Genomic DNA, 13,900 nt, shown 5'->3' on the forward strand with positions numbered 1-13,900 from the left:
TTTGAATTTAGATACTTTCTCTTCTCTACTCTGGGGTTCATTATGCTTCTCCTCCACCCTCCCTGACCCCGGGTAGGATACTTGGAGTCCCATGTAGGACAGGGAACGTCCAACCTGATTATCTTCTATCTACCCCAGTGCTTAGTACAGGGCTTGGAACACACAGTAAGCACCAAAATACCATAATTATTATTGTTATTGTTAGTCTGTGCTAAATGCTTCAGACTTATCCTCCTCTTCCTCCATTTCTCTAGGGGTATGAAACAGAAAAAAAATCCAAGAGTTTTTTCTGAAGTAGATGATCCTTATATACATTTTTTTGGCACTGGAGCTTTGTTTTGCCCTGTACAGATTCTGCTCTCAGATTTCCCCTGGAAAAAAAAAATCTCAAAAAGTACAGCCTTGGCAACCAGGTGCTTTGCTGTTTCCCCATTGTTATTATTATTATTATAGTATTTGTTAAGCACTTACTATGTGCCAGGCACTGTACTAACGCCGGGGTGGATATAAGCAAATCGGGTTGGACGCAGTCCCTGTTCTATGTGGAGCTTACAGTCTCAATCCTCATTTTAGAGATGAGGAAACTGAGGCACAGAGAAGTTACGTGACTTGCTCAAGGTCACACGGCAGACAAATGGTGGAACCAGGTTTAGGACCTAGGCCCTTCTGACTCCCAGACCCATGCTTTACCTACTATGCCATGCTGCGTCTCATCAGGAGTACCGGCATTGAAACTTTCATCCATTTCAGTCCCTAGTAGATTGCAATTTCCTTGGGGGTAGGAACTGGGCTGATCCAAAACTCTGTTAACTCCTTAGACCTAAGACAAACCCAAACCTAGCGTGAGCACCCTCTGAATATCGATGATGAGGATGATGATGAGAAATGCAGATAATGTACATGCATCATCGGGAAGTTTTGTTATTTCTGACATAGTGGATCATTTGACAACTGCTCTTTCAGACTAAAGAGCTCCCTCGCCCTTCCCATATTAGTCTGGCATTAAATGGGTGTTGGAGGGTGGAAACCTGTTTTCGGTTATTAAGGGTTTACTCTGCCTTTAAATAATTGTTAGGGGAGATTTGTTTTCTTCATTGTGCCATACTTGATTCTCTTTTTGTCTCTTTCCTCCAACCAAGCCTCCTCAAACCTTAAATTTAGCTGTAAATTTGGCAAGGGATTGCTAGAATTACCCTTATCTCCCACTAGGAGTTCCTCCCCCTGCATTATTTCTGTCATTGCTGAAAATGGGGAGAAATGCATGAGATTGTAATCCTGGAGTTTTCCATTCCCACCAATATGCAAGTCACGCACTAATAAGCGTACAATTAGACTGAAGCAGAATCAGCATTTGCAGGTTAAATCATTTCTGTCTTCATCACTGATTAACAGCCTATCGTTCATCGGTTAAGAACCCCATTTGGATAGTAGAGACAGTTTCAAACACCTGAAGTCAGAGCCCTGCCTGGTCCCGGCTGACCCTGGTTATTGCAAAGCAGGTTGGACCAAAACAGAGAGATCCAAATCCACTCCATTTCAGGCATCTTTGTGCTGGGAGGAACTTTTTTTTTTATGATATCTGTTCAGTGCTTACTCTGTTCCAGGCACTATACTACGCACTGGGACAGACACAAGCTAATCAGGTTGGACACAGTCTTGTCCCACAAGGGGCTCACAGTATTAATCCTCATTTTACAGATGAGGTAACTGAGGCATAGAGAAGTGCCTTATTTTTACAGTATTTATTAAGTGCTCACTATATGCCAGGCACTGTACTATGCGCTGGGGTTAATACAAACTAGTCAGGTTGGACCCAGTCCACATCCCACATGGGGCACACAGTCTTAATCCCCATTTTACAGATGAGGCAACTGAGGTTTCAAGAAATTTAGTGACTTGTCCAAGGTCATATGGCAGACAAATGACTCCTAGGATCGTGCTCTATTCACTAGACCACGCTGCTTCTCGTGGAACTGCAATATCCCCGGTAGGTTTGGCCATTTAGGCAGCTCCGCTCAGGGACAATAATGGGTACAAGTAGAGTTATTCATTGGAGTCAAGCCTGGGAGCAGCTGCCCAGACCTACAGGTTCCTGCAGCCCTGCATGAGGATCCCTGCCAAGGTTGGACACTGAGCACACGGACAGCTCCACCCCTGCTCTCCCAGAAATTACATTGGCCCCGATCAAACGAAAAGCGCACCCCGGGCTGGGGACCGGCCCTGTGCCTGCCGGGACTGGATTAGCTAGCCCTTGTTGCACGGTCTAGTGGAAAGAGCAGGGAACCTGCTCCTAACCATGGCTCCCCAGCTTCTCTGCTGTGTGACCTCAGGCAAGTCACTTTACTTCTTTGTGCCCAGTTTCCTCACCAGTAAAATGCAGAAGACCTGTTCTCCTCCCTTCTTCAACTGTCAGCCCCATATGGGAACGGGACTGTGTCCAACCCGATTATCTGGTACACACCTCAGCATTTAAAACAGTGCTTGGCATGGAGTAAGCCCTTTAGAAATACCACAGGCATTATCATCATTATCCCTCCCACAGACAGTCCTAGGGAGCAGTCCTAAGTCACATTGATTGAAGGCCTAAGGACTCCCTACAGGGGCACAAATTGTCAGGTGTAACTTCACACTGTGGTGAAGCAATTACTGGTTGTGGCTGCTTTTAAATCTCCTTGTCAAGGTTTCATGACAGTCAAATCTCACAGCAGTGGAAGCGATCAAATGCTCATAAGGGACAAGATCAAATTTTGAAAATCTGGGGAGCAGATCTTGCAGAATATTTGACTTGACTGCATTCAACATCTCCTCTCCCCGACTCACTAACCATCCACTCTTTAGGGCTTGACTTCCTCAGAAAGGGGCAGAGTATAAAACCACATATTACAAGTTACCGCCGCGGCTGAATGGTGTTAATGGTGTTTCTAATATGCTTAAATGCATGGTATCATACACACACCGATATAAAAGTTGGTTTGAGCGCCATAAGAGGCTTGAGGAGGACAGGAAGATAGGGTTTGTCCCGATAACCAGTGTTAAACGAAGAGCAACAAGCAAAGTCTGTTTACATAAAACAATACCGGGATTAGGAGAACAAGTTGTGACAAAGAACTGTTTAAAGTTTGCAGCTTGGCATCTGGAAAATAACCAAGACAAAGGCACAAACAGGAGATAGTCACACAGCCAAAAGCGGCGAACTGTTGGGCTTCCCCAGGTGGGTAGCCCACTAGCACTTCTGCTCTTCTTCCTCTCTGGCCTCCTTTGAATGACTAGGAGAGACAATGAGGACTATACTGAAGGGGATAGGGTCTTACATCACAGTTCTGTAGGGAGGTCAGGCCCCACAAACAACAAAGGCTGATGAGTAAGAATGTGTCACAAGGGAATCTGTGGTACATTTGATGTGCTGCAAGGTAAGGTAACAGGATCAAGACCAGGGGAAAAAGGGGAAATGACACACCCAGGCTATTCAGAGACCCGTGTTTTACAGGAGAGGATTTAGAACAGAGAACAGAAAGTCTAAAACAGGTATTCAGCATTCAAGTGACGGGGGTTAAATGGCTGAAGATCAGCTGTACTCCCTGCTTCGGTTTTGAGTACGGAAAAATCCATTCCCCAATTCAAATTCTAATCCAGCTGCCCCAGAAGGGGCAAACTGACCAGATCCCATCCCTGACCCAGAATTCCACTTTCTACTCACCTGGGCAAGGCCACACCCCTCCATTCTCCACATTCATCTCCAAACCTAAATCAGCGGACCTGGGGTCTAATCTTCACGCTGCCACTTAACTTCTCTGTTCCTCAGTTTCCTCCCCAAATGAGGGTTAAAAATCTCTCCTCCCTCCAACTTAGACAGTGAGGCCCACGTGAACAAGAACTGTGACCTACCTGATTATCTTGTATCTAACCTGGTGTTTCAGACAGTGCTTGGCAAATAGCAAGTGCTTTAACAAATACTGCAATTATAATTATTATTATTAGACCCACAGCAAGCCAAGGCTTGGGAGGTCCAGGAACATCTGTTCAGCCTTACTCTTCTCCTGAAATATGAGATTGTCCAGTCCCTTTGTTGATTTTTTTCTTTACTAGACCTTGCCATACTTGGCCATGTTCCTGTTCTCCCACTGGTTCCAACCCAAAAGGTAGGGAAAGAAGGAGAACATATGGCAAGATAATGCTTACTTGTCCTCTCCCTCTCTCTTTTATGAACCACCCCGGGGGACTTAAAAGAGCAGCAGGCAGCTTTTACCAGTCCTTCCACCCTCCTCTCCCCAGCCATGCCAGCTGCCCTGTGCAATCCTTATTGGTCTGAAAACAGATGTAAGATCGAGAGATAGAGAAAGTCTCAATTTGGAGTAGCCTGCATGTTTCACACAGAAGGTAGACCATGAACCAAGGAGTAACATTTAGTGGATGCCAGCTTATAGTAAAAAACTGAGTACTCACAGAAAGATCCTTCTGCTAATCTTTCTGGGCAAAGCGGGGAGTCACCAGAAAGGGGCATGACTTCTCGAAGTCAGTGGCTCTACAGAAACTCTCATCTCACTTCTTAAAGGAGGCAAGAGTGTCTCTCACTCATGCTAGAAGTTCAACAAGCATCCAGAACCATTTCCAAGCATTTAATAAGAAGCATCTCCCTTTTCCAATAGGGTCTTTTCTGTACTAATGCAGTAGTTGTAGTATTCTTGAAGAAAACTGTATTGTGGGAAAATTGGGTTATAGTAACCAGTGACTAAATGGAAATTAAACATCCGAAGCCAGTACTCATTGTGGGAAGGAAATGTGTCCATTTATTGTTGTATTGCTCTCTCCCAAAGAGCACGGGTCTGGTAATCAGAAGGTCGTGGCCTCTAATCCCAGGTCTGCCACTTGTCTGTTGTGTGACCTTGGGCAAGTCACTTCATTGGGCCTCAGTTCCCTCATCTGTAAAATGGGGATTGAGACTGTGAGCCCCATGTGGGACAGGGACTGTGTCCAACTTGATTTGCTTATCTGTTGCTGAATTGCTTATCTGTTACTGAATTTGCTTATCTGTTGCTGAATTTGCTTATCTGTTGCCGAATTGTCCATTCCAAGCACTTAGTATAGTGCTCTGCACATAGTAAATGCTGAATAAATACTATTGAATGAATTTGCTTGTATCCACTCCAGTGTTCAGTAGAGTGCCTGACACCGTAGTAAGTGCTTAACAAATACCATCATCATTATTATCATTTTTAGCAGTAGTAATACAGTACTTTGCACTCAGTAAGCACTCAATAAATACGACTGAATGAATTACCATGTCAGATATTTTTGGATAGCAATTCCTTTACTCTTTATGCCCAACATGAGCAAAAGGCTTTACCCCCTTGCCACTCACTGCTATTTTACTGTAGAAGTGGAGTGTCATCCCACCCTGATTTATGTCATGTGCATAACTGGTTCTTCCTATTTTTGCCAACTTGGGGATCGAGTTATTCTCGGAACAGAATGATGTTGTAGGAAGAACATTCTCTACATCATGTTATATCCAAATCTTGGAATGAAAACACATAACAGCAGAATTCAGAAATGATTGGACTGAGAATGGCATGGGAGATGGGGTCGGGGGGAGGAGGAATATGTCCAAGAAGCGAATGCAGCTAAGGGATTTGCAGATCACAATGGAAGAAAGAGGACTGGTCCAAAGGGATGCTTTAGACAACATCTAAATTACTCAGTTAACTTTTAACCACTCCCCGGATAACCTGATTGAGTAAGGTGTATGGCCAACATCTTTAGGAAGTGGGCATGTATAAAGCAAAATTTGTAGAGGATGCACTTAATATGAATATTCACAAGATGACTGGAGTAGTAATACCAGATCAGCACTGTAAATATAATTTTGTGGGATAAACTGCTTAGAAAACTATTTGGCCCACAAAATTTACACAGTCCCAGGCCATTCCCTCTTTCCACCAGGCATCCCATTTTCTTCTACTACTTTCTGCATCTCTAGGAGAATGCAAATATTTATTTGTAGCAAGCGTACTTCAAATTCTCCTACCCACACATTCACAAAAAGGCTAAACGAAAAGAGGAAAGAAACAAAGATTGGATATTTTCAATTTATTTCAGGTCTTAATTTCCTTCTGCCTCATCCCTCCTTCTTATATTCTCTGTGAACGACCCTACTTTCAAGAGATTTAACCCCTAAATTAGTAATACTAGCTTCCTCCTTGAATACAATTATACACCTCCTGACTGAGTTTCCATACTTCATTCCTCCTCTAGATCCTCTCTCCCCTGATAATCCACTAAAAAAGTCTAAAGTTTTATCTGAATTTGACCATTATACCTGTTCGTCCATACCAAGTAAACTAAAAGTTGGTTCCACTTTCTTTTTATAAGCTTTCTGAATGTTAACCTTTTCTTCTTTAGTAACACAGAGCTCTTGACCTTCTGATCATCTATTTGTAAGTTGTAAATTAAGCTTCTTCCTTCCTTCCTCATTTGCAGTGACCCAGCAGCTCCAAAGAAATATAGTTAATATGACTAATATGTAACCAGGCAGAAAAAGATTTTTGTACCCTGAAATCCGGGGATGCCAGTCAAACTCTATTGTTTTCAAAAATGTAAATTACTCACAAGGAGTTCATTCATTTCATTCATTCATTCATTCAATAGTATTTATTGAGCGCTTACTGTGTGCAGAGCACTGTACTAGGGGCGTTGAAAGTACAATAAAATAGAGTTGTAGATGTGATCCCTGCCCACAAGGAGCTTATAGGAGGAGAGAGGTAGTAAGATAAATTAGAGAAAAAGGAAATAGAGTATAAGGTTATTTACATAAGGGTCGGGGTGAGTATCAAAGTGCTCAAGAGGTACGCAACCAAGTCCACAGTCGAAACAGAGGAGAGGGTGGCATAAGGGAAATGAAGAAAAAACTCCAGTAGCCATGTACGTTGCACCTCATGCTGTCGTAGGCTAATTCATTGTTTTTGTTCTTGCTCCAATACTATATCATAATAATAATGCTGATGATGGTATTTCTTAAGTGCTTACTATGTGCCAGGCACTGTATTGAGTGCTGGGGTGAAAACAACAAATCAGGTTGGACACAGTCCCTATACTGCATGGGTTCACTGTCTTAATCCCCATTTTCCTGATGAGGTAACTGGGGCCCAGAGAAGTGAAGTGACTTCTCAAGTTCACATAGCAGACAAGTGGTGGAGCGGCGGCATTGGAATCCATGACCTTCTAAATTCCAGGCCCGTGCTCGATCCACTGTGCCAATAACCCACTTCTGTATAGATTGTGAGCCTCTCAAAGGGGCTAATTCCCACCTGCTAACTCCATGCTCTTACTACAGCATACCTGCACAGAGTAAGTGCTTTAATAAATACTACTAAATAAATAAAATAAATGGTGGTACTTGTTAAGCCCTTACTATGTGCAAAGCACTGTTCTAAGCGCTGGGGGATACAAGGTCATCAGGTTGTCCCATGTGGGGCTCACAGTTTTAATCCCCATTTTACAGATGAGGTAACTGAGGCACAGAGAAATTAAGTGACTGGCCCAAAGTCACACAGCTGGCAAGCGGTAGAGTCGGGATTAGAACCCACGACCTCTGACTCCCAAGCCCAGGCTCTTTCCATTGAACAAAGCTGCTTCTCTAGTAATAATTACTACTATTAATACGATTATATCACTATTTCTATAACAGTCCATTAAATTGCATGAAGATATAGGCCGTGTGTTTTCCTTCTATGGTACTCTCCTAGAGCCTTAGAACAGTTCACTGCCCATGGTAGGTGTCCAATAAATACCACTGATGGATAATGTAGAGGTTGTCTTCTCGCAGAGCTACAAATTGTAATACTCATTCCATATCCACGCTGCACACGCGCATAATCATTTCTTCGGACAGCAATGCAATGCTGTATCCAGACAGGCAAATTATCGGAAGAACCTTCTCTAATTCTGTTGGTACAATCTATCCAAAATGTAGTAAAAATACAAGTTTTGGCAGAAAAGTATCAACACCACATTCCACACTAAATTAACAAGGCCAAAATACAATTAGAGGTCTCCGGGGATAGCTCAAGAGAAGGAAGTTTGAGTATTTTCTATGTGTTGACAACTTATACTCACACATTAACAAAATTATAACCTCAGTGCACGCTGGAAGCTCATTTGCTATCCTGAAGTAAAACCAGTAAGCACACAGAAAAATCAGATGTCACTAATATTTAATGGTTAAAAGGGTACCACACTCCATCCCGCTTCCACAGCAACTATCATCATGAAGTGAGTCCTCCATCCAGTCTTACATTCAGTGAAGGAAGCCCCAAGCCGTAGGATTTCCCAGGATGGTCTTCTTCAATCCATTAACAAATGAAAATACACAAGACAATAAATAGTGCTTGTGGGCTCCCCAGACAGTCAGTGAATGAGGGTGGGCACCCCGGCACATTTTTGGGTCTTTTCCGTTCTAATGATGTTGATAATAATAATAACAATAATAATAATAATAATGATTGTGGTATTTGTTAAGCACCTACTATGTGACAAGCACTGTTCTACATGCTGGGTTAGATACAAAGTCATCAGTTTGGACACAGTCTCAATCCCACATGGGCTCACAGTCTTAATCCCCATTTTACAGATGAAGTAAATGAGGCCCAGAAAAGTTAAATGACTTACCCAAGGTCACACAGCAGACATGTGGCAGAGCCGGAAATAGAAACTACGTCCTCTGACTAATAATAATAATTATAATTGTGGTATTTGTTAAACACTTGCAATATGCCAGGCACTGTGCTAAGTGCTAAGGAAGATACAAGACAATTGGGTCAGACACAGTCCCTGTCCCACATGGGATTTACAGCCTTAATCCCCATTTTACAGATGGGGGTAACGGAGGCACAGAGAAGTTAAGTGATTTGCCCACGGTTGCACACCAGACAAGCGGTGGAAGAGGGTTTAGAACTCAGGTCCTTCTGACTCTCAGGCCTGTGCTCATTCTCTTTCTTTTTTCTTTCTTAGCACTTACTGTGAGCAGAGCACTGTACTAAGCACTTGGGAAAGTACAATACAACAATAAATGGACACATTCCCTGCACATAAGCAGCTTACAGTCTAGGGCGGGGGGAGACGGACATCAATACAAATAAATAATATTACAGATGTGTATATAAGTGCTGTGGGGGTGGGAGGGAGGAAGAACAAAGGGAGCAAGTCAGAGCTACGCAGAAGGGAGTGGGAGATGAGGAAAGGTGGGGCTTAGTCTTGGAAGGCCTCTTGGAGGAGATGGGCCTTCAATAAGATTCTGAAGGGGATGATAGCTATTGTCTGTCGGATTTGAGGAGGGAAGGCGTTCAAGGCTAGAGGCAAGACATGGGCTAGGGGTCGGTGGCGAGACAGGCGTGATCGAGGCACAAACAGCCGTCAAGGGGCCGTTCTCCCACCCCTGTTGTCACCAAGTGGAAGCCAAGAGGCCCCCATCGTTGGAAGAGCCAAACCAGGACTGTCCAGGCTCACCCAGACCACTTTCAGGTTCAAATGGCTCACTGCAAAGCAGTTTTCTCAGCAGCTCAGTCCGAAGCCTTGGTCTTACCCTGAAACCAGAAGTCGTCTCCCCACCTTTCTATCACCTTGAGCCCCCAGGAGGACCCTGAGCCCACCCTTGCTGCTACCATGCACCTGCTGGAGAGTGAAGTTTGATGAGAAGAGGAAGATGATGTATTTGTTAAGCACCGAACTAATCACTGGGTTCCAAGCACTGAGCTAAGCACTGGGATAGGCAGGAGATAATCAGATTGGATACAGTCCCTGTCCCACAAGGGGCTCTCAGTTTAAGTAGGGGGGAGAATAGGTATTGAACCCCCACTTTACAGATGAGGAAACTGAGGCACAGGGAAGTTACCTGACTTGCCCAAGGTCAGACAGCAGGCACTACCTGGATTAGAACACAGGTCTTCTAATGTCCCTCTCCCCTGTAAACTCGTTATCGGCAGGGAACGCATCTGTTAATTCCGCTGCATTGTTCTGTATTATTATTCTGTAATAATTATATTATTGCCTGTATTATTCTCTCAAACTCTTAGTACAGTGCTCTGCACATAGTAAGCACTCAATAAATACGACATTGATTGACTGACTGACTCCCAGGTCCGAAGTCTTTCCTTTAGGCCAGGCTCCTCCCTTTGCTCATGGAACTCCGAGTGCTTATTCCTCTTCTACCTCTTCCCAGACTTCTCTTTAAAGGAGCTGCCCATTCTATTTTAAGTATACCGACCCCCTTAGATATCCAGGTCTCATACACCATTTCAAGGATTCTCTCCCTCTAACCTCATATTTATTTTAAAGGAAGTTAAACTTGATAAGTAAGTTGAGATTCCTCTCAACCATCTTAAACAAGCCTAGAGGTCAGGATCAGAACTCTTCAAGATAATCCTTCAGGGACTTTGTCCAATTTCCCTTAGTTAATTGGGGCAATGGGGATTCCTTTAGGTTCCCAGAGAGACTATTGCTCAATCCAGGGAATGTCACTGATTATTTGGTGCTGGTGGAGAGAAGAAAATGACACTACTGATTGAACAGCTAGCTTGCAGTGGGTCTGTTATGATATATTTATTTCCAAAAACTATTAGGTGCTAAAGGCTCAGAGGGAGGTGAAGAAATGAAGAAGATAATATTTTTTCCATCAGAGAAATCCTCCACTAGAAGTACAAGAAAGAACAAGTCTTCAAAAGACAAACAGTATAGCTTACCACAAAGGCGAAAGTCAAAACGTGGCTATCTGAAGTTTTGTGTATCTTTCAATGCTCAAAGGCACTCTCTGGCATCTCACTCCCTCATAGGGACTAATAAAAATCTTGAACAACAACAGTGACAAACCCATGTTCCTATCTCCAAGCCCAGCAAACCATTATCAAAACCTATTTAATGATGAGCTGGAGTGATTAGTTCAATGCTTTACACCCAGTTTCCTTCTTAGACTGAAGACAGATCCTGCCTAGAATTGTCTTTTCGAATGTCAAATATGAATTCAATACAACTTGGAGTGGAGGATTCTATTAGGCATTTGAAAAGTTAAAACCATTTGGCTGTGGTTCCCACCTTCAAGGAACTTAAAATAGAAGGGGTAAACAAAAATAGAAAATTTCAGTGCTTCAGATTTAAATTTTTAAATCATGAGAAAACTAGAAGTGATGACAGAGGGAATGAAACCCTGTCATTTCTACATCTAAAAAATCTATCTGAAGGCCACATGGGAAGTGTCTAAATTCCTCCAAATAGTAACAGTGCTTCTTCTAAAAAATGTTTGAAAGCAGAAACATTTACATAATTGCAACATTAACTGTAAATGCAAAGCTTTTATTTAAAGAGACAAAACTAGAAGTGAACCATTATAACAAGAAGTCAGCAATTCTGTGGGAAATCCAGACAGGGTAAAGACACCTCCTTCAGTGTACACAAACAAAAGCAGCCTGGCACACCAAGCTGAGTCTAGGGGTTCTCGGTCAGAAGGGCATTAAATTTGATCCTGGGGGTGGTGGATACAGGTTGAAAGATGGGATAGAAAGGAAATTTTATGATTCAAATTAAAAGTAGTCCCAATTAGAAGCAAATGTGGCCTAGTGGAAAGAGGACAGGCTTGGGAGCCAGAGGACTCCCAAGCCTGGGAGTCAGAGGACCTGAATTCTATTCCCAGCTTTGCCACTTGTCTGCTGTGTGACCTTGGGCAAGTTACTTCACTTCTCTGGGCCTCAGTTTCCTTAACCGAGGAATGAAATCCTTTTCCCTCCTACTTAGTTTGTGAGCCCTATGGGGAACAGGGACTGTGTCCAACCTGATTATCTTGTAGACTGTGAACCTGTTGTTGGGTAGGGATTGTCTCTATTTGTTGCTGAACTGTACCTTCCAAGCACTTAGTACAGTGCTCTGCACACAGTAAGCACTCAATAAATACGATTGAATGAATGAATGAATGAATACCTACCTCAGTATTTAGTACAGTTCTGGCACATAATATGCACTTAACAAGTATCACAATTATTATATCCTGAGTTTTGGATCAGATCCATCAATGTTTTTATAGGAATGGACAGGGCTTGAACCTGACAGGGTCTTTTCTTAGGCTATTTTTAAAACTGATCTGTAAAACAAGTAGTCTAATATTCAAGTCTGAAGTATCACACTCTAACCGCCCCCAACACACACACACACACACACACACATACACACACTGACTCACTCACTCACTCTGCTCTCCCCCATTCATGTCTTTCCAAAAAGAAAGATGATTTAATCCACCCCATTCTTTCCCCAGACCGGTCCCCTTACATAACTGCTCCCTGAATCTTGGAAGAGTCAAGTTTTCGGGACTTTCACGTGTGTGGCAGCACAGGCAGGCCATTTTCTTAAAAGCCCCACAGGAAAGTGTTCAAAATGAGTAATCGAGTCACCACCAGTACTGTAAAAGCAGCCAGGATCCTAAACTCACGGGGCGACGGACACCTGAATCTTAAGTGGCGACTACAAGCATCCTGCCTTAAACAGGGCAGGGAGCGATGCCAAGGGGAGGCCCCACAAGACTGACATTAACACAGAACCCGGGAGTCCACTCGTCCCTGCCAACCGGGGTCCCAACACTCAGTGGGGGGTTTCCACTCCAGACGGTGCCTTCCAGCTCGCTTTCGGGATGCCCAAAGCTGAGAAAAGGTTTCATTTCGTAGTCTCAGTCAACCCTGGGAAGGAGGAATTCCCAGCGTGGGATTCCTTCCCTTTCCACCGCCGGCTGCTCCCAGACCCGCTTCCAGGGGCTCTTCCCGGGCCCCGGACTTGTGCCTGATCCGATTATTCTCATCTACTCCTTAGGAAGCGCTTCATCCAGATCCCAACTGACTGCCGGATCCTCTTCTTTCCCCCCTCTCCTTCCCACTCCAGCTTCCAAGGAGCCCCGCGAAGTGAAACTTTTGGGAGGAAAATGAGGAGAGGGAGGGGGAAAAAAATCAGAAAGGCAGCACGGGTGGTTCTCACTTACCGCGGCCCAACGGGGGCCGATCCCGGTCCGGGGGGCGGGGGGTCGTGTCCAAGGGGGGTCGGGAGAGGGAATAATGCGGGTTAGGAGAAGTCGGTGCGGGGAGGGCGATGGTCGCACGGCGGTGGAGGTTGCAGCAGCTGCAGCAGGGAAGGTTGCAGCGGCTGCAGAGGTTGCAGCCGCTGCAGCAGCGAGAGGAGCGGAGCTGGAGCCGGAGCCGCGCCCTCCCGGACCGGGTGGGAGAAGGAGGGAAGGAGGGTGGAAAGCCGGGGTCGGTCCCTTCGGCCCGGAGGGTGAAGTTCCCAAAGGGAAGGACGAGACGGGGCGGAGAAGGCCGCGATGAAGCGGGAGGTGGAAATCGGACAGCAGCTGCAACAGTAGCAGCGGCAGCAGCAGCAGGAGGAGGAGGAGGAGGTGGAAGAGGAGGAGGAAGAGGAGGAGGAGGAGGAGGAGGAGGAGGAGGAGGAGGAGGAGGAGGAGGAGGAGGAGGAGGAGGAGGAGGAGGAGGAAAGGCGGGTCGGGGGAGGGAGAGGCGGGGCAGCCGGGAACCGGCCTCCTGCCCCGCCCCCTAACCCGGCCCGGCCAGGGAGAGGGCGAGGAGGAAGCTGCATCCCGATCTCTTGGGGCTGGGGATCCCCTCCATCCCCCATCCGAGGGAGGAGGAGGAGGGAGGAGAGGAGAAGGAGGGGAAGAAGAGGAGGAGGAAGAGGAGAAAGAAGGAGAGGGGGAGAGGAGGGAGGATAGAGGAAGAGGAGGAAGGAGGAAGGGAGGAGAGGAGGAAGAGGAGAAGGAGAAGAGGGAAGAGGGGAAGAAGAGGAGGAGGAAGGATAAGAGGAAGAGGAGGAAGGAGGACGAGGGAGGAAGAAGAGGAGGAGAAGGAGGAGGAAGGATAGA

General features: G+C 45.1%; 1 protein-coding gene across 1 annotated transcript in view; it reads right to left on the bottom strand.

Annotated features, from left to right (window-relative positions):
- Positions 1-13,406, bottom strand: part of TMEM51 (transmembrane protein 51) — a 51,431-nt gene extending 38,025 nt beyond the window's left edge. The window contains exon 1 of the mRNA XM_029064560.2: positions 13,010-13,406. The gene's annotated coding sequence lies outside the window, so the exon portion shown is untranslated. The remainder of the gene's footprint in view (positions 1-13,009) is intronic.
- Positions 13,407-13,900: the final 494 nt, after the last annotated feature.

The sequence above is a fragment of the Ornithorhynchus anatinus genome, chromosome 5 (genome assembly GCF_004115215.2).
Source record: "Ornithorhynchus anatinus isolate Pmale09 chromosome 5, mOrnAna1.pri.v4, whole genome shotgun sequence".
NCBI lineage: Eukaryota > Metazoa > Chordata > Mammalia > Monotremata > Ornithorhynchidae > Ornithorhynchus > Ornithorhynchus anatinus.